The following is a 19368-nucleotide window of genomic DNA, read 5'->3' as shown; positions in this document are numbered from 1 at the left end:
ACTTTGTTACGTTGCTTAAACCTTCGACTGCTACTCTTGTTTCCGGAATTTCTTCATTGGATTTCGTGTTCTTTACGCCGGAATTTGCTTGGATTGTAATCTTCTCTCTTCCTTAATAATAATTAACCTTCTTGTTGCTTTTAATTCTTGTTTATGTTATCGTTCCTTATTGCCCTAATTCCTGTTATTGAATTTATTATTATTCCATTATGATATCTGCTGGGAAATTGTTTGCTGTTAGTTTCATTAGGAATATGAGTAGCTAAACCCTTTCATGTTGGGATTAGGGGATCTGCGGTAGGAAAATGACGACGTAGTGAATGAACCGGACGAATTGATTAAAGAGACTCTGTCACTATAGCAATTTAACTGTAATTCTCGACCTAGTTGAGTGCACGCTTCTATGTCACCCATTAATCTGGCTACAATTAATCCTGGATCGAAAGATTGGACTAAATAGGCCTGCTATAAACAGTAGACTACCCTAATGAGGACGAAAGTTAAGTTAGTGGTATTTTAGGGTGGGAAGTGGACCGAAAGGACCTTCTAATATCCGTCTCGCATTAGTTAAATGCTGAGTCAATTCTTTGCTAAGTTGTTGAACTACCGTAGTGAACCGAATTCCCGACATGTCCCCCTCTTATTGATAGTTTTAATTCACTTCCTGCTTTACTGCTCTTTGCTTATTTCTCTTTCCTTTCAACTCCGTAGTTTAGAACCAAAAATTTAATCAACACCAATTGTTACCGTAGGATTAGAAATAGATAGCTGTAGTTGCATTACCTCCCTGTGGATTCGATACTCGACTGCCTCTACTACATTTTAGTTGAGACCGTTAGGTTTTATTTTTGACAGGTACGCGACAGACGTGTCAGATTCCTTGACGACGAGCGGATTCCCTTTTTGGCCGCTTGGATTCTTCCTTGTCCACACGGATTCAGGTCCATCCGTGGGTATTGTATAACCCGTAACATTTTTCATTCTTTAATTCTCGTGTTCTTCATTGTAGGGGCACTATAAAGGCATGAATAGCCAGACAATTGTTATCCCCACACTAAGCCAAAGCACTACACATTAATGATATCATAAGTCCCTCCCTCACTTCTCTCAAAATGATGAATATCTTGATCTAGACACAAAAATATAAGTCCAAAAAATGACAAAAATGCAATGTAAAAATTGAAATGCAAGTTAGGGAGTTAGAATATTTACAAATGGTGGTTTAGGGAGGACTCCACCAAACTCTCATCCAATGTGAGATGTCAAGGGGGCATATTCAAGGTGTTGTTGATGTTACTCAACACCTTGAAGAAGTAGTCGAAAGCTTGTTCATTGTCATGATAGAGGTCCTCAATAGATCTTTGCACTTGTTCTCCGTGATGGTCTTGGTTCATAGCATTACCAATGTAGGGATTAAATATCCCTTCGAACTCATCATCCCAAAGACCGCAAACTTCGTCTACTTAATCATAAAAAATTTCTTGAGTTGATAGAGACAACTCTCCTTCTTTCTTGTTTTGGCCAATGAGGCCATCCTCTTCACTTGTCATGGGTGAGCTTTTCAAGCTCTCTTTGTTGCTATTCCCTTGCTCTTTTGATGGGGCATCATCAACTTTCTTTTTCCATTGGAATTCCGACTTCTTTCTATCATCCTTCCGGCTATAGTGATCAACCATAAAGCATGGTTCATGCAATCGGGGAGCTCTCATGGTCTTGTCAAGATTGAAAGTTATGGTCTCGTCTCCCACTTCTAGAGTAAACTCTTCGTGCTTCACATCTATCACCGCACCCGCGGTGTGCAAGAAAGGTCTACCTAGGATGATCGGAATATTGGAGTCTTCTTCCATGTCAACAATGACAAAGTCCACCGGGATGAAGAATTTGCCGATTCTCATGGGAACATCTTCTCATATCCCTAACGGTGTCTTCGTCGATCTATCGGCCATTTGGAGTGTGATGTTGGTATATTTAAGCTCTCCCATCCTTAGCCTTTTACTAACCGAATACGGCATAACACTCACGCTTGCTCCTAGATCACACAAAGCCTTGTTTATCGTAGTGTCGCCAATGGTACACGGTATTGAGAAGCTTCCCGGGTCTTTAAGTTTCAGAGGTGAACTCCCTTGAAGGATTGCACTACTCACCTTAGTGAAGGCGATAGTTTCAAGCTTCCGGATCGACTTCTTTTTCGTAAGGATGTCCTTCATGTACTTTGCATAGGCCGGCACGTGATTGATTAATTCCGTAAAAGGAATCGAGACTTCCAAATTCTTCACAATTTCCATGAATTTTCCAAGTTGGTCATCAAACTTAAGCTTAGCTTGACGACTTGGGAATGGAAGTCTAATCATGATGGGCTCTTTCTCCTTGGCCTTTTCTTGACTTTTCTTTGAAACTTCATCTTTTGTTGGTTCATCTTCCTTAGCGTTTCGCACAACTTCTTCTTTGTCACTAGCTTCCACAACTTCATCCTCAACTTGTTTCTTTGGTCCTTCATATCTCGTACCACTCCTCAAGTGAATGGCACTAACCATTTCATGTCTTGGGGGATTACCTTGAGGTGGTAATTGCCCATTTTATCTTTGAGAGTTTGAGGATGCTAGTTGGGTCAATTGAGTTTCCAACATTTTTGTGTGGGCTAGGATGTTGTTGATGGTGATGTCCTTTGCTTGGCTATCTTTTTGCATTTGAGTGAAAAATTCTTGTTGATTCTTTTGCATTTGGAGGACCGCTTTTTGAACATCAAAACCTTGGTCATTTTGTTGATTGTATGTAGTTTGATTTTGATAACCTTGATTTTGGTTGAAAAAGGGTCTTTGATTTTGGTTTCTCATGGGAGGTGGGGTGTATGTTTGTTGAGGGTTTTGAACATTTTGGTTTTTGTATGAGAGATTTGGGTGAAATTTGGTGTTTTTATTGTAATAATTGGAATAAAGGGGTACCACTCTTGTATGCTTGAAAAGCATTCACTTGTTCATTTGTTCCCCTACATTCACTTTGGTCATGTCCCAAAGTTCCACAATTCTCACATATCCCACTTGGGATTGATGAAGATGCTACCATGGCATTAACATGATGCTTTGGTGATTTTGAGGTTTCTTCAAGGTTAGCCATAGCCTTCTCAAACTTTAGGTTGATGGTATCAATATGAGCAGTAAGTTGAGCACCCAATTGAGTAATAGAGTCCACTTCATGCTTTCCTCCTCTAGTAGCCTTACGAGGTCTACTATATTGTGAATTATGGACCGCCATTTCCTCAATCTTGTTCCAAGTTTGATTATCGTCAACTTCGGTGAACATACCATTTGATCCCATGTTGAGAATGTTTCTTTAGTCTTCATAAAGACCATTCTAAAATTGTTGTACCAAGAACCACTCGCTAAGTCCATGATGAGGACATGAGCGACAAATTCCTTTGAACCGCTCACAAGCTTCATACAAAGATTCTTCATCCCTTCGCTTAAAACCCGTAATTTGAGCTCTTAGCATGTTAGTCTTTTCCGGAGGGTAGAATTTTTTATAGAAATCTAGAGCTAACTTCTTCCAAGAGTCAATTCCAAGAGTAGCCTTATCAAGGCTTTTCAACCATTGTTTTGCGGTGCCAATTAGAGAAAAAGGAAATAAGACCCATCGAATTTGGTCTTGAGTCACACCGGTTTGTGAAATCGCATCAAAATAGTCACAAAAAGTTTCCATGTGAGAGTGAGGGTCTTCACTAGGCATTCCCCCAAATTGGCTTCTTTCGACTAATTGGATAAATGCGGATTTGGCAATGAAATTTCTGGTTAAGTGTTGTGGTGTGGGAGTACCATTGGGTAGGTTCTCCTCGGTTGGTACGGAATGTGATGAAAATTTAGACATTGTGGGTTGATTTTGTGATTGATTTGGTGTTGGGTTCTCCTCACTTTCTCTTGCAAAAGGGTTGATGAACTCAATAGTATTTGGTTGAATATCTATAACCTCTCCAATACCTCTCAAAGTGTTTCTAGCAAGCCTTCTATTGGTTGTCAAAGTCCTTTCAATCTCGTGATCAATGGGTAACAAGTTACCTTGTGATCTTATAGACATGCAAAATATCAAACAACTTGAAAATAATTAGAATAAACCTTGAGGAGTTTTACTTCCCCAAGGAAAAGAAATACACAACTAATAACAATTTAAGAAAATCAAATCAAGTTGACACCGTCCCCGGCAACGGCGCCCTTTTTGGTCGACTCACTTGGAGCTTAATTTTCAGTTACTTGTCGTTAGGAGCACCTAGACCAAAACAATATTTATAACTTCACAAACAACTCTACTATTAGTAAAGAGACAAGTAAAGGCCGGATCCCAAGGGACGGGTATTGATGTAGGATTTTCGATTGCAAGTAGCGGTGTCTAGGGGTGTCACGGTTTGGGTTGAGATAAGAAGATCACTAAGCTAAATAGCAATAAAGGTAAACAAGCAAGATGATTAAAATGAGATGTAAACAATTGACTAAAAGTACTAGGGTGTCATGGGGTCATAGGGGATTCATGGGAATTGATCATACAAACATATTCTCAAATTATAAGCAAGCAATTATTGTTGTGATGGATTAAGTTGGTTTATATCTTACAATCCTAGGAAGGTTTGGGTTCCGGAGCCGAATCGATGAGATTGTACAACACCTACAAGTCGACTTAATCCTCCCTACTCAACTATATGCATGGTCTAATGAGACTCGAGTTGGTTTATGTCTTACAAGTCTCATTGAAAAGGTAAGTGATGGGTAAAAAATGCAAGGATTCATAGGCTCGCATTTCATCAAACATAACATGTGCATAAGTTGAGATCACAACAAGCAAGCAAATAAATTATGAAAACATATTAAATTAAGCATGAATCATCCCCCGTGTTGGTTTCCCCTAATTACCCATTAACCCTAGTTAATGAAACTACTCACTCATTATCAAGTTTAACATGTTAACAAGGTTGTCAATCATATTAACAAAGCAAAACATGATGAATAAATGAAGATGATTAACAATAATTAAAAAGGGATTAAGAGAATTATACCTACTAATGATTCCAAAATAAAGCAAAGAATAATAGAAGTACTTGATGAATGATTGGAAGGTTGTCAATCTCCCAATAATAACCCAAATAATCTTCAATTACCTAAAATAAAAGATGAACAAAAGAGAAATTAAGGAAATGAGATTTGTATTAATATTTAATTAGAAGTTGATTACAAGATTAAGAAGAGATTAGAATGATATAAACTACACTAAGGATTGATAAGAAGAACATGATTAATCTAATTAGACTAATGGGGTATTTATAGTGGGGATTAGGTATACAAATTAGGGTTTACTAAGGGCTTAAATGACGATTAAGTCCTTGAGGAATCGCCCCTCTCAGAAAAGATGCGAGTCTCCTTTTTGCTAGTCTTCCGAAAATATGCGCATCTTTAATAGAGGGGAGAAGAGGACGTATGGGCCTGTAAGAGAATCCGGGCGTCCAAGGGTCGGGACGAGCGGATTCTGGGGTGGCTGGACGGGCGGATTGATGCTTGGACGAGCGGATTGGGGCGTGGTTGGACGGGCGTCCCTATGGCAAAGACGTTCGGATCTTTGCAGTCTTGGACGGGCGTCTTGCTACGCTGGATGAGCGGATCTCGTCACAGCCTTTCTTTTCTTCTTTTCTTCCTCTCTTCTTCCAATAATCCTCCGGGATTTAGTCGGGGATGTAAGGATTTCTTCATCATTGCCCATCTACTATAATATGTACAAAGGCCTTATAGTCTTGTCTTCTCTTTGATGCTTGGTCATTAGATTCGATCAATTTAGCTCTATTTTGCCATGAAAATTCAAGGTTTGCACTCCTCTCATACCAAGGAAACAAAACCTTAAAGAATATGCAAAACAAAGGACTAAAGATAGTAAATGACCCAAATATGCACTAAAAAGCATAGGAACGAGGCTAATTCGGGGACTAAATATGCTCAAATAATGGTCACATCAGTCATATAAGTCTAATTATTATTCACTTTAGTCTTCTTGTATCATACCATTCATATGGCCATGCATGTTTATATTTGTATTATCATTTATGACGGTTTGGTCGGATTGTCTCATATGTATGTATCATATGCCTTATCTATGGTTGTCTACACATGTCTTGAATGTTATTTATTATGCTCTAATATGTTCCTGCTTATCTGTGTTTTGACATATTGTAGCTGGGAGAACCTTGAGTTACTCCCCACTGACTGTGGCGTTCATGTTTACATGAATGATAGGTTCGTGATGCAGATTGTATGGGGAAGACATGTGGGCTAGCGATATCTTTGACCCTTGGACCCTATCTATCGTTTTGCTAGACTCACCTATCTTTAGACTTGTGTTCATTCGTGGGATATATTTTCCCCAATAAATAGACTTATTTTGTAACCCTAAATTTAACCAACTATGCTTAATTATCATTTTTATTGATACCTCGCGTTGGACTTCAATAGAAGCCTAAAAAAGTTTTAAAAATCCTGTGTTATCCGCTGCATTTTACTATTTATTTCTGATGCCTTAACGAGGGGTGTCACACCGGATACATCTTCAGATCCCACACCCCTATACCAAAGCCCCTATGGACAGTGTAAGCTTTGCGTTCCTCTTTAACTCGCTTCTTCAGTGCGTCATATGTCCAATGTCTTATCAAGGGTCGTGTACACTCTACAGGCTCACCCCTCCAAATCAGTCGGTGAAAGTAGAGTAACTGGAAGAACATTAGGCAGCCCCCAATGCTTTTTGCGTCGTTGTCGTTCCATGATTTCACAGAATGGTCAAAACGATCCAGAACGTAAGAGCACCAGTCCATTTTCGGAATGGAAGCTACATCCTCCACGGCCCCAACCTACCTCGTGTCAACATGATTGTGAACTGTTGGGGCCAAGAACGACCCCATTGCAAACAACACAAATATTTTATTAAAATCTGATCCACCTTCTACCAATTGCAGCATCTCACCTCTAACCTTGTCCAATTGGATATCTTTCTTCGGCAAAGCACTGAACCTCTCTCTCTAAGAGTGCACTAGCTCTTTATCGTCTGTAACCAGCGGCACATCCCCCCTACACTGTAACATGAACACATCATAAACATCATGTTTACTTATTGCAAAATGGACAAACCTATTAAACAACAACAACCTTGATTGTATGCGTATCATAACGCTCCAACAACCAATCAACCATGGTATGAATAAACTTAGATGCCTTCAGTTCCAGAAGCCCTCCGAACCCAATATCTACAACGTCTTTCCTCCGAGCTGTTGATAAGTGCTTGATGACATAGTGTGGGGAAGCTGGTGACCCATGTCCCTCGACCCCCTTCGATTTCCTATATCCGGACACAATTAATTAATCGTTAACATGGTTACGATTAATTAGTCGTTAACATGGTTACATAAAGAGGAACAATTCATCAGTCTCAATAAAATGGTCACATAGTTTAAAAGGATGGTAAACATACGTTCCTTCCTTTCTCTGTCGTTTTTTTCCCATCCACTGCCCCCTCGGGTAACTTTCACTTTGAGCTTTGGCCAACCTCCACCTCCTTCGAGCTTTGGCCAACAGCTGCCACTTTAGAGCCTCTGCTTGCACATGAAAAGCTAAGATGGTCAAAGAATGTCCAACTTACCATCACAGATGTCAGTATGTCACCATGTTAGAATTAAAGATTGTCACAGATGTTACTGTTCCGGGTGTAATTCCGAAGCAGTTATTTGTCACCACTCGTGGCTTGTAGAATGACGTCTTTGGTTGAATCCTTCTTTCGGCCTCTCCTGAAACAATGAACGAACTGAGGGCTCGGCTTTGGCCGAGCGTACTCACTCCGACGCTCAAGTCAGTAAACTTAAAGAGATAAGTTGTGTGTTACTTGGCGAAGTATATATTGTAGAGAGATAAGGAAGATATTACCAGATTATGAGGTGTTTTAGGTTAGATCGTGGATCCTTTCCTCAATGAGGGTTGAGGAGTATTTATAGACTTTCACCTTTTATCACGTAGTGGCCAAGTGGCCAAGTGGCTAACAGGTGGAAAGACTGATGTACCCTCGACCGAGGGACCCATGGCAGGCCGGCGGGCCCTGTTGACTCCATGCCGAGGGGTCTTGGATATGAGTACGCGGATATGTGCCCCGGCTGGCTAGTTGTCCTAGCCGAGGCACAAGAGACAGCCGCGTCGTTAAAGTTGTCTAAGTCGTTGACTTGCTGTGGATATCTTTGACCTTGCTCAATATGTTGACTCGGTCAGCGGGTGCAGAATATGCCCCATCAATTTGCCCCCAGCGTAGTCTATGCCGTGGTATGGACCTTCGATGAGTGTTGAGCGTATTCTGCGCAAGTTGAAATTTTACTCGCCCCGCTTCTTCTACCTCGGCTTGGTTCTGCTTAGGCCGTATCATATCCCCCCTCCACATGGATGTGTAATGGACATCAGATGTGGAAAAGAAAGTGGCGCTGGCCGAGACCGAGGTTGTGAGTGCCGTGTGCTTTTGATTTCCCCCAACCGGTGCTGCCAAGCTTGGTCGAATCAGCGGGCCGTTTGGCAAGCAGATACCAAGGGGCGTGTTGAAGAAGATACGTCGATTGGCATTCTGTCAAGGAGCGTGTTGAAGAAGTTTTGTAACTGTTTGTCGATTGACATTCCATGGCTGCATGCTTGACATGTGTCTCGTTGTTGATTGGTTGACGCTTCATGGGCTTTGCCCTGATTGGTCTTTCTTCGTGGGCTTTGCTCTATAAATAGAGCAGTATGCCCCTTAATTTTCGTACAAAGTTCAACTTCTCAAAAAAATTTCTTTCTTAGATTTTCAAGGGTTTCTTTCTCTTCTAATCTTCAGAATCGTTAATTCGGCGTAGCACTTTTTCTTCAAGGTAAACAAACAAATTTTCCAACTTTTAATTGTTAAGTTTTTGTTGTGAACATGTCTTCTGCTGATGCCGGACCTAGTAACCTTTCGCCGGGGGGTTCCCCGTCGCGCCTTGATGAGGAAGAGGCACTGGCCGCCATCCCGATAAGGTCTGGGGGCCCTAGGTCTCCTTCTCCTGAAGTTGATCCAAAAGCTCTGGAGGATTGGGAGGATGATGATGATGATGTTGATGATGACGGTGATGATGTTGAAAGGACTCGTCCTAATGAGGAGAGGCCATACATCATGGATCACGGCGACACCTGTAAGGTCTGCCCTGACCGTGCTTAGACCCACAAGTTTGCCAGTTGTTCTGGTCCTGACTTTTTCGAACGTCACTTCTCCTTCGGCAGGGAGTATAGTATTGTTATTCCTGGGGAAGGTCAGGTGGTCTGTTGCCCTCCTCCGGGCTGTATCGGCGTGTACATCAGACACCTGGAGTATGGGCTCCGGTTTCCTCTGAATGAACACGTTATGGCCATAATTAAAGCCATGAACGTCGCCGTGGCCCAACTGCACCCGTTGGCCATTAGGACTATAGTCGGCTTTGTGTGGCTCTGCCTTTTCAAGGGGGAGGTCCCAACGGTTAACTTATTCCGCCGGCTTCATCACCTTCGGCCGTCGGCCCACAGTCGCGTTGGGTGGTACGGCGTGCGAGACGGAGCCGGGTTACGTCTCCGTTGATAAGCTTTCTTCCTGCAAGGACTGGAAGGCGCGGTGGGTGTACGTTGAGGTTCCGGAGGATTATCCACTGCCCCGGTCCTTCCAGCACCAAGTCAATTTGCGGTGCAAGAGTAAGGTGGAGCATGACAAATGGGTCTCCCGGAGTAAGCTTAAGATGGACGCCAAAGTCTCTCTTAATGCGGATGAGAAGCGGGCGATGAGGCTGTTTGAGGTTGAGAAGAATGGGATGCCGAAGGGATGGATGCCCCAGACGCGATCATTCTTCGGGATGAGTCGCTCTCTGCCACGTCGGCCTCATACCGGCCCTCGAACGGGGTGAGTGGGGTCGGTGTGAGGCCCATCTCTGCTTTTAATGTTTCTGTTATTTGAACTTTGATTTATTTCTTCTACTTAACCCTTGCTTCGTTTCCTTTGCAGACCGTTTCGGCCCGGATCTGTCTGAAGATATCCTTAGGAGAATGGGACTTGCCAAGGACAAGACAGTTGTTAATTTTCATCCTAAGGCCCAGACCCGTGATCGCAGACCGCCGCCAAATGATCTCATGGATCAGCAGCTGAAGGCCCTAGATGTGAAGGCGGCCCAGGCGAAGGTTGCTGGTAACATGCCGCACCGAACGCGGAAAACAAAGTCTTCGGCGGCGACGGCGTCGACATCAGTTCCACCTCCCATCCCTTCAGTCCAGAAAGAGATGGTGGAGGTCGTTGATATTACCGCCGAGGAGGTGGTCACCTTGGCAGTGGAATCTCCTCTCTTCCGCAAGAGGAAAGAGCCTAATACTGCCGCTGATGCTTCTGCTTCTACTGCTGCTACTGCTGCCGAGGCTGGCAAAGAAATGCGTCCTCCGGCCAAGAAGGCCAAGCCTGGTACAGATCTATCCTGTGGCTCAGACTTAGCCGGTTCATTAGGCGTTCACGATGACAGCTCTACGGTATGTCCATGAATGTTGACATGGATGCTTTGGTTGAATTTTTGTAGATCCACCGCCGCCATCTACCGGACACACTTTGTTGAACGGCGTCTTTGAGAAGCAAATGCGCGCAGCAAGTGGTCAAGATGCCACCGTCGTCTCCTCCTTCCCGAAGCCTACCCCCGTCCGGATTAGGTCGGAGGGCCCGAGTTTGGCCGGGATCTTTGTCGAAGTGGGCTGATGTGGCCGGTGCTCTTATTGTGGAGCAAGAAAAGGCCATGGTGAAGCGCTCCACGCTCGAGCGGCTCGAGCTTGAACTCGGCCGCTGCGGAGAAGGAAGGCGAGAGGGCCAAGGCCGAGGTCAAGAGGCGGTCCGTCTTGAGAGAAAACTTAGGGAGGACGCCGAAAAGCGATCCTCGCTAAGAGAGCCAAGGCTGAGGCTGCGGAGGCTGATGCCGCTAAGCTGCTGGAGGGTCGTGACCACCTTCAGAAAGTCGCCGACTTTAATGCTAAGAAGAGGGACGAATGGAAGCCCATGTTTCAGGCCCAGGGGAAGGTGGTTCGGAATAAGGATGTTATCATCGCCCAGAGGGAGGAGGACATTGAGACGCTCCAAACCGTTATCCTCCCTAACATGTGCGCCCAATACCGGGACTTGGCCGAAGAAGCCGCCAGGGAAGTGATTGGGGAGCTCTTTCCTCTTGATGGCTCCTTTCCGTGGCAAAAATTTGACGAGCTGCTTGATGACAAGCTCGAAGCTAAGGAGAAGGCCGCAGAGGCGAAGGCCGCTGAGGAGGCGAGGGTGAAGAAGGAGGAAGAGGAGGCCGCGGAGAAGGCGGTCCTTGCTGAGAAGGCTAAGGCGGCCAAGGAGGAAGCTGAGAGAATGAGATCAGCTGAGGCTGCTGAGGCTGAAGCTGCCAAGACAGCTTCTGGGTCGCCTACCAAAGACGATGTTGCTAACGTCGCTGATGGCAAGCAGCAATAGGCATAGGGACACGGGCGGTCGTCACCAGGTTCACCCGGCATCTCGGATAGTTTCAGCTGTTCGGGGGCCAACTATTAAGCCTTTCCTCCCTGCCATCTTTTGGCGCTTCAAATGATATGTCTGTAACCTTTTGTTCTTCTTTTCCTTGTATTTTGTAAAACTTTGGTAGGTTGTGTTTTGGCTTATCCCCATGGGGACGGCCGTCGTTTGTATTCTCCTTGTAATCATTTTCAGTAAAGTTTGATTACAATCCTTCACTTGTCTTCTTACGTTATTAATTGAGCACTTTTTTGTTTTTACCCTCGGCCTGGCCGAGGCAGTTAGAATGCGTATCTCAACTGTGTTTAACGTTTTTTAAACATGTTGGCATGTTGGTCGCTTCCTCTTTCACTCTCGGTCTGGCCGAGGCGTCCGATTTGCGTTTTCTAACCGCCGCTGTGAACGTGTTAGCGTATCGACCGTTGTGTCCCCTGCCAGGCCTTCGGTTGGCCGAGGCGGCTAGAGGTTACGGCTCGACAGCGTTCGTATCTGTAGACATATTGATCGCTTCCTCTGCCCGGGCCTTCGGTTGGCCGAGGCGGCTAAATTGCGTCTCAACGCACTTATACGTTCCTAAGGCATGTTGGTCGCTTTTGCGAGTATCAATCGCGCTGGTAGTGACTGCCGTGTGGCGTCTCTACTTCTTGGGGTGACTGCCCGGCTTGGGCCGTGGCGTCTACCTCGATATGACTACGGAGGGGATAAACACTTTGATGGAAAACTTGGATGATTCTTTATTAGATATAAACACGCGTCGGGGTGCCAACAATTGTCTTGGACACCTCCGCCGCTATACAAAGTATTTCTTGAGATTGTCAGTGTTCCAATGGCTCATCAAAGGCACACCCTCCATGTCTGTCAGCCGGTATGTACCCGGCCTCATTTCTTCAACCACTTTGTAGGGACCCTCCCAGTTAGCCGTCAATTTACCATGAATGTTCCCTTTGTTGGTGGCGGCCGACTTTCTTAGGACTAGATCTCCTACTTTTAAGTCCCTTTTGTGGACTCTTCGGTTGTAGGCTCTTCTCATTCGGTTTTGGTATACTGCCAAGTTGAGGCGTGCTGTATCTCGGATTTCTTCGACCAGGTCTAGGGAGGTTCTAAGACCTTCCTCATTTTCAACCGGGTTAAAGGTGGCCGTTCTGAATGTCGGCACCGTTGCTTCAATTAGCGGGGATCGCTTCGGACCCGTAGACTAAGTGGAATGGACTGTACCCCGTTGCTTCTTTCTCCGTGGTTCGAAGGGACCACGGGACGCCGGGTAGTTCATCGGCCCATCTTCCCTTTAGGTCTTCAACTTGTCTTCTTCAAACCGTTGAGGATTGTTTTATTAGTCGCCTCACTTTGTCCGTTGCTCTGTGGGTGGCAGACGGAGGAGTATGCAAATTTGATACCAAGTTCTTCCAACCAGTTCATTATTGTGTCACTCCAAAACTCTCGGCCGTGGTCAAATACCATGACTTGGGGTAACCCAAAACGAGTTATGACATTTTCCCAGTTTACCTTTCTTACGGCCGCCGTCGTCTTGGGCGGCATGCGCGACTTCAACCCATTTGGTGAAGTAGTCAACGACGACAATCAAGTACTTTCTTCCTCCGGATGCCGTTGGAAATGGCCCTAGTAGATCCATCCCCCACTGTGCAAAAGGAAGGGGACTAAGTACCGGCTGCAGGTCTCGGGAAGGTGCATGTATCACCGGAGCATGCATTTGACAGTTGTTGCACTTTTTGGTTTTGGCTCTGGAATCCTCAAGCATGGTGGGCCAGAAGTAGCCGGCTCGGAGAGCTTTGTGGGCTAGTGTTCTTGCCCCCATGTGATGACCACAGATGCCTTCGTGAATTTCTCAAGATATTAGCTCCGCGTCGGGTGGGCGACACATTTCAAGAGTGGCCTTATCACGGACCTCCTGTATAATTCTCCTTCAAACACCAAGTACCTTGCTGCGATCCTCTTTATCTTCTGTGAGAGACTGCGGTCCTCCGGTAATTCATTCATCAGTTTGTACTTCATTATCGAAGTCATCCATGTCGTCTCGGTCTCTATGTCGCCCACCATGCCGACGGTCTCAGTGATGCTTTTGGCATTCCTGATGTCCACTAACACGGTTCGACTGACATTCTTGATGGTTGAACTGGCAAGCTTTGAGAGAGCGTCGACTCGGTTGTTCTCAGACCTGGGAATGCATTGTATCTGGAAAGATTTCAATTTTGAAGTGTCGGCTTTTACCCTTTCCAGGTATCTTACCATCCCGTCGTCTCGAGTCTCGTACTCTCCTCTGATTTGATTAGCCACTAAAAGTGAATCTGTTTTCAAAATGATGTGTTCCGCCCCGGCAGCTCTAGCTAGCTCGACCCCGGTTATCACCGCCTCGTATTCGGATTCGTTGTTTGAGGCCGAGAAGGTAAATTTCAAGGCGTACTCAAACTCGTCCCGTTTGGGTGATGATAAGTATGCCGGCTCTGAGTGTTCGCCGTGGAGGACCCGTCGGTGTATACTTCCCATACTCCAGGGTTTGGCTCTTCTTGATATGTGCACTCGGCCAGGAAGTCTGCAAGTGCTGTCCCCTTTATCGAGGGCCTCGGCTTGTATTGAATGCCGAAGCCGGATAGCTCTACTGCCCATTTGATGAGCCTGCCGGATTGCTCAAATTTTTCCAATGCTTTCTCCAATGGTTGGTCGGTTAAGACCGTCACGGGATGTGCGTCGAAGTAAGGCTTCGATTTCCTTGCGGCAACGACGACAAAGAAAGGCGCTTTTTCAATCGGTGGGTAATTTCTTTCGGCGGGCAACAATGTATGGTGACAAAGTAGATTGGGTGTTCTTTGTTTGTCTTCTTCTCGATGATCACGGCAGATCGACCGTGTCCGAGGTAACTGCTATGTATAGATATAGCGTCTCCCCCAGCATCGGCCTGGACAGGGTTAGGAGAGTTTGAAGATGAGCTTTCAGTTGCTTGAAAGCTGTGCTCTGTTCCTCCCCCAGCTGAAGTCCTTATTTCCCTTCAACACTTTGAAGAATGGGGTGCTCTTGTCGGCTGACCGAGAGATAAAACGGGCTAGAGCCGCCATCCTCCCGGTCAACATCATAACCTCTTTTCGATTCCTCGGCTCCGGCAGGTCAAGGATTGCTTGAACTTTCTCTGGATTGGCATCAATTCCCCTGGCGCTGACAAGCACGCCGAGGAACTTACCTGACCGGACACCGAAGTTGCATTTCATTGGGTTAAGTTTCATCTTGTATTTCCTCGAAACAAAATGTCTCGTGTAAATCGGCTAAGTGCTCGCTTTGTCGATTTGCTTTTTACAATAGCATCGTCGACGTAAGCCTCAATGTTTCGCCCTTTTTTATTTTGGAACACTTTGTCCACCAGTCTTGTGTAAGTTCTTGTTGGCGTTCTTCAAACCGAACGGCATCATTTTATACATGTATGTGCCGTTACCGGTGATGAATGCGCATTTAGGCATGTCTTCTTCGGCCATGAATACCGATGATACCCGAGAAGGCGTCCAGCAGGCTCGGATAGTGTAGCTGCCGTGGCGTCGATTAAACTATCTATTCGAGGCAAGGGATAGCAATCTTTGGGGCACGCTTTATTAAGATTGGTAAAATCTACACACATCCTCCACGCCCCGATGATTTCTTCACCATTACAACATTAGCTAACCACTCGGGATAAGTACAAGGCATGATAAAGCCCGCCGCTAGTAATTTATCTACCTCGGCTTTGATGGCCTCATCTTTCTCGGCCGAGGAGTTCCTCATCTTCTCGCTTGACGGGCGGCGGTGGAGAGTACGTTCACTTGTGAACAATTACCTCCCGACTCACGCCTGGCATCTCGGCTGCTGAGTAAGCGAAGACGTCTTTGTTCTTCCTCAGCAGGTCTAGGAGAGCGGCCCTGAATTTTGGCTCCAGGTTGACACCGACAGTTACGGTGCGCCCTGGGTCAATTTCCACTTCTTCGGTCTCGGCTCCTTCGACCATGCCGACGGTTGCATCCATGAGATCGCCCTTCTGTTGTAGGGATGGACTCTTCCCCTTCTCTGACTTCTTCGCCACTTTGAGGGATTGCATGTTGCACCCTCTGGCAGATATCTGGACGTTGACTACTTCGTCTTTTTCGTCCTTTGAGATGAGCTTATGCGCTTCCCCCCGGTCCGAGACATACATCAGTGTCAGGGCCCGGATGGACATTACTGCATCGGCCTCGCTCTGAGTGACTCGGCCTATGAGAACGTTGTAGGTGGACGAGCCGTCAATGACCACGAACTCAGACAGGACGTTTTTAGCCGCATTCCTCTCGCCGAACATCACCGGCAGCCTGATTGACCCCAGGGGTACCAAGCCGGCCCCGGAAAAACTGTACAACGGTTGGTGCAGGGGCTCAAGTCCTCAACCTTCAGACCGAGGTTGAGAAAGCACTCCACGAACATGATGTTCGTGTGGGCGCTGTGTCAATCGGGCACCTCTTGACCAGGTGGTTGGCTATGTCCAAGTGGACTACAAGTGGGTCGGCGTGTGCGGGCGATGACTCCCTCGTAGTCCTTCTTCCCAATAGTCATATCGGGGATGTTGGAAGCGGGGATCGCTGTTTTGGGCACAAAATTGATGGCCTGATATAGCTCGTTCAGGTGCCGTTTGTGCCCATGAGCGGATCCACCGTTCTCGTTGCCCCCGATGACAACATGAATTACTCCTATCCGTTCAAAGACGGATTTTTTATTTGAGCCGCCGGTATTAGTCTTTTGGCCTCCGGCAACATATTTCTTGAGGCTCCCCTTCCGATCGCTCTTCAATGGCATTCTTCGAGATGCCGGCGATTGTCGGTTAAGTGGCCGGTGTGGCCGTGGTACTCACGATCGGCTCGTGTCACCGTCCCCCCTCGCCTTGGGAGGCCTTTCCCACTTTTGACCCTCGTTCTTGCTCGGGGCAAAGACCTCGGCGCGAGATACGACCGGGGGGGTGTGACCATTGAACCGCTTTTGGTAGTACGGTCTGAACTCCCCGGCGCCCGCCGAGTTACATTTCTGGCGGACTTGTCCGACCGTGACCTATTATTGTCACGGCGTCCTTCATCCGGGTTGTCCTCCCGGCGGCTCTTTCTCTCTCGAGTGCCGGCCTCGCTGGTGCCTACCCAGGTTTTGTGGTAGTCCTCCACCTTTATGGCTTGGTCGGCCATCTTCCCCAAGGCGGAGTCTAGGTTCGAGCCTCCGCACTTGAAGAGCTCGTTTTTAAGTCTCCTCTCGGGAGGCCTTTCATCGATCGAAGGCCGCCGGTTCATTTGCTCACTCACGAATCTGCTGAACCTTGGCGTCGAACCTCTTCACATAACCGGAGAGATTCGCCTCCCTCCTCGTCGATAGTCGGGAGATCCGATGTCTCGACGACCCTCCTCTTATTGCAAGAATATCGGGCCAAAAATGTGTCCCTTAGGTCGCCATAACAAGATATCCGACCCATCGGGTAGCCCCTTGTACCAACTTTGTGCCATCCCATGCAGAGTCGTTGGGAAGACTCGGCACCAAACCTCATCAGGTTGCTCCCATACCGACATGTAAGACTCGAAAGCCTCGGCGTGGTCGGTTGGGTCGCCTTCTCCTTTGTATGATATGGGTGGCAACTTTAGCTTAGTCGGCACCGGGGACCTCTAGGACATAGGCATCGAGGGGCTGTCTGACCACGTGTCGAATGACACGCGGCGATCGGCTCCTCGCATCCTTAGTCCGGCTCCTCTCCCCGTGGCGGGTCGGGCTTCTTCTCCGACTCTGGTGAGTCGGACTTCTTTCACTCCTCTGGGGAAGGCCTCGTCGGTGCTGCGGCGACACTGTCCTCCCGCGAGTGCGGGAAGGGCTCAGGTCTACCTCTTGCACTCTGGGCTCCCCCGGCGTCTTGACATGGTTAGCTTCCTCCAATGCTTCGTTTAAGTTTCTCGGAGTCACTTTTTGGACCCTGATCTCCTGTGGTGGGGGTGCCGCCGCTCTTGTCGTTGTGACAGTGTGAGTCGGCGTGCTACCCATTAGTTCCAGGAGTAGCTTCAGTTTAGCTGCATCAACCACGTGTCCCATGACAGTGACTTGGTCGGCGGGCAGCGGTGTATCTTATTCCTTCGGCATCCCGTTCGTCGTATCAGTGATACGGCCGGTGGGGGACTGCCCGATTTCAGAGTTTTGGAATGTGTCATCTTGGTAGAATTCAGTTTCCACAAGCACCGTTTCTGGTTGTTTCGACATCTTCTTAGCTCGTTGGATGGGTTTTGTGTTTTTTTTTTTTGTAAGGGATTTGACTAGCTTCTAGTATCTGTTTTCCCACAGACAGCGCCAATTGTTCCGGGTGTAATTCCGAAGCAGTTATTTGTCACCACTCGTGGCTTGTAGAATAACGTCTTTGGTTGAATCCTTCTTTCGGCCTCTCCTGAAACAATGAACGAACTGAGGGCTCGGTTTTGGCCGAGCGTACTCACTCCGACGCTCAAGTCAGTGAACTTAAAGAGATAAGTTGTGTGTTACTTGGCGAAGTATATATTGTAGAGAGATAAGGAAGATATTACCAGATTATGAGGTGTTTTAGGTTAGATCGTGGATCCTTTCCTCAATGAGGGTTGAGGAGTATTTATAGACTTTCACCTTTTGTCACGTAGTGTCCAAGTGGCTAGCAGGTGGAAAGACTGATGTACCCTCGGCCGAGGGACCCATGGCAGGCCGGCGGGCCCTGTTGACTCCATGCCGAGGGGTCTTGGATATGAGTACGCGGATATGTGCCCCGGCTGGCTAGTTGTCCTAGCCGAGGCACAAGAGACAAAGCCGACAGTCAAAGCGCGTCGGTTAGGGTGTTTGTCTAAATCGTTGACTTGCTGTGGATATCTTTGACCTTGCTCAATATGTTGACTCGGTCAGCGGGTGCAGAATATGCCCCATCAGTTACCATTTCAGAATGTTAATATCACTAAAACAAGCAGACAAATCACATGTAAGATGGTCACCAGATAAACCCTAAACATATGTAACCTTCTTAGACTAACATTGTAACCATTTTAGAACGACTACTATAATGCAAGATGGTCGCATGTTAACACTAAAGTATATGTCACCATACTTACTTATTATGTTTACCTTTTTAAGAATTTTAGATGCTCTCACATATAATCAACCACAACCAAAAATAAGTACATCAGCTCAATAAGATGATCACATTTTCACTACTAATAAATATGTCACCATATTGTTCATAGATGTCATCAGATTAAGCTACACTAATGATACAATTACAATTTTCAATAAACTCAAACATATGTACATTTCTAAACTATGGTGGTCACTATTTAAACAACAAAACATATGTCACAGTGTTAAGTAATATATGTCACTATGTTAAGATATATGGAAATCTATCCCTGCCAGGGTCACATTTCTCAGATAAATTGGTCACATTTTGCGATAAAATGGTCATATAAACAGCTTACCGTCTACCGTGCTTGTCTCTTCCTTGCTCATCTTCTTTGCACCAAGAGCTGCTGCCATTTTCACGACTTTATTCAGCACCTCTGCCAAACCACCATCTTCTGATTCCGACACTTGCTTCTCCTCCTCACCACTGCCTTCCTCCTCACCACCGCCTTCTGTCTCCTATGAAATGTCCTCTGACCCATCACTTTCTTCCATTTCATCCGTTTCCACCGGCTCTATAAATGAAACCCGAGATTTCACCTTCTCTTTACCCTTCTGCATCGGTTGCTTACCTTTTGCTTTCTTCTCATCTAGTCATCAATGAAAAGTGTAATTAATTAATTTTATCAACAAAGAAAAATTATTTATCCTAATCTCACC

The 19368-nt window shown here is 46.2% G+C and overlaps 1 non-coding gene across 1 annotated transcript; it reads left to right on the top strand.

Annotated features, from left to right (window-relative positions):
* The first annotated feature begins 3382 nt into the window (after positions 1-3382).
* On the top strand, positions 3383-3489 carry LOC141644630 (small nucleolar RNA R71). The gene has a single exon (XR_012544242.1). It is a non-coding gene; the product is annotated as a small nucleolar RNA R71 (small nucleolar RNA).
* Positions 3490-19368: the final 15879 nt, after the last annotated feature.

Source organism: Silene latifolia, chromosome 2 (genome assembly GCF_048544455.1).
Source record: "Silene latifolia isolate original U9 population chromosome 2, ASM4854445v1, whole genome shotgun sequence".
NCBI classification, from domain to species: domain Eukaryota; kingdom Viridiplantae; phylum Streptophyta; class Magnoliopsida; order Caryophyllales; family Caryophyllaceae; genus Silene; species Silene latifolia.
Note: the sequence above shows the minus strand (reverse complement) of the source record. Positions and strands in the feature narration are given on the sequence as shown.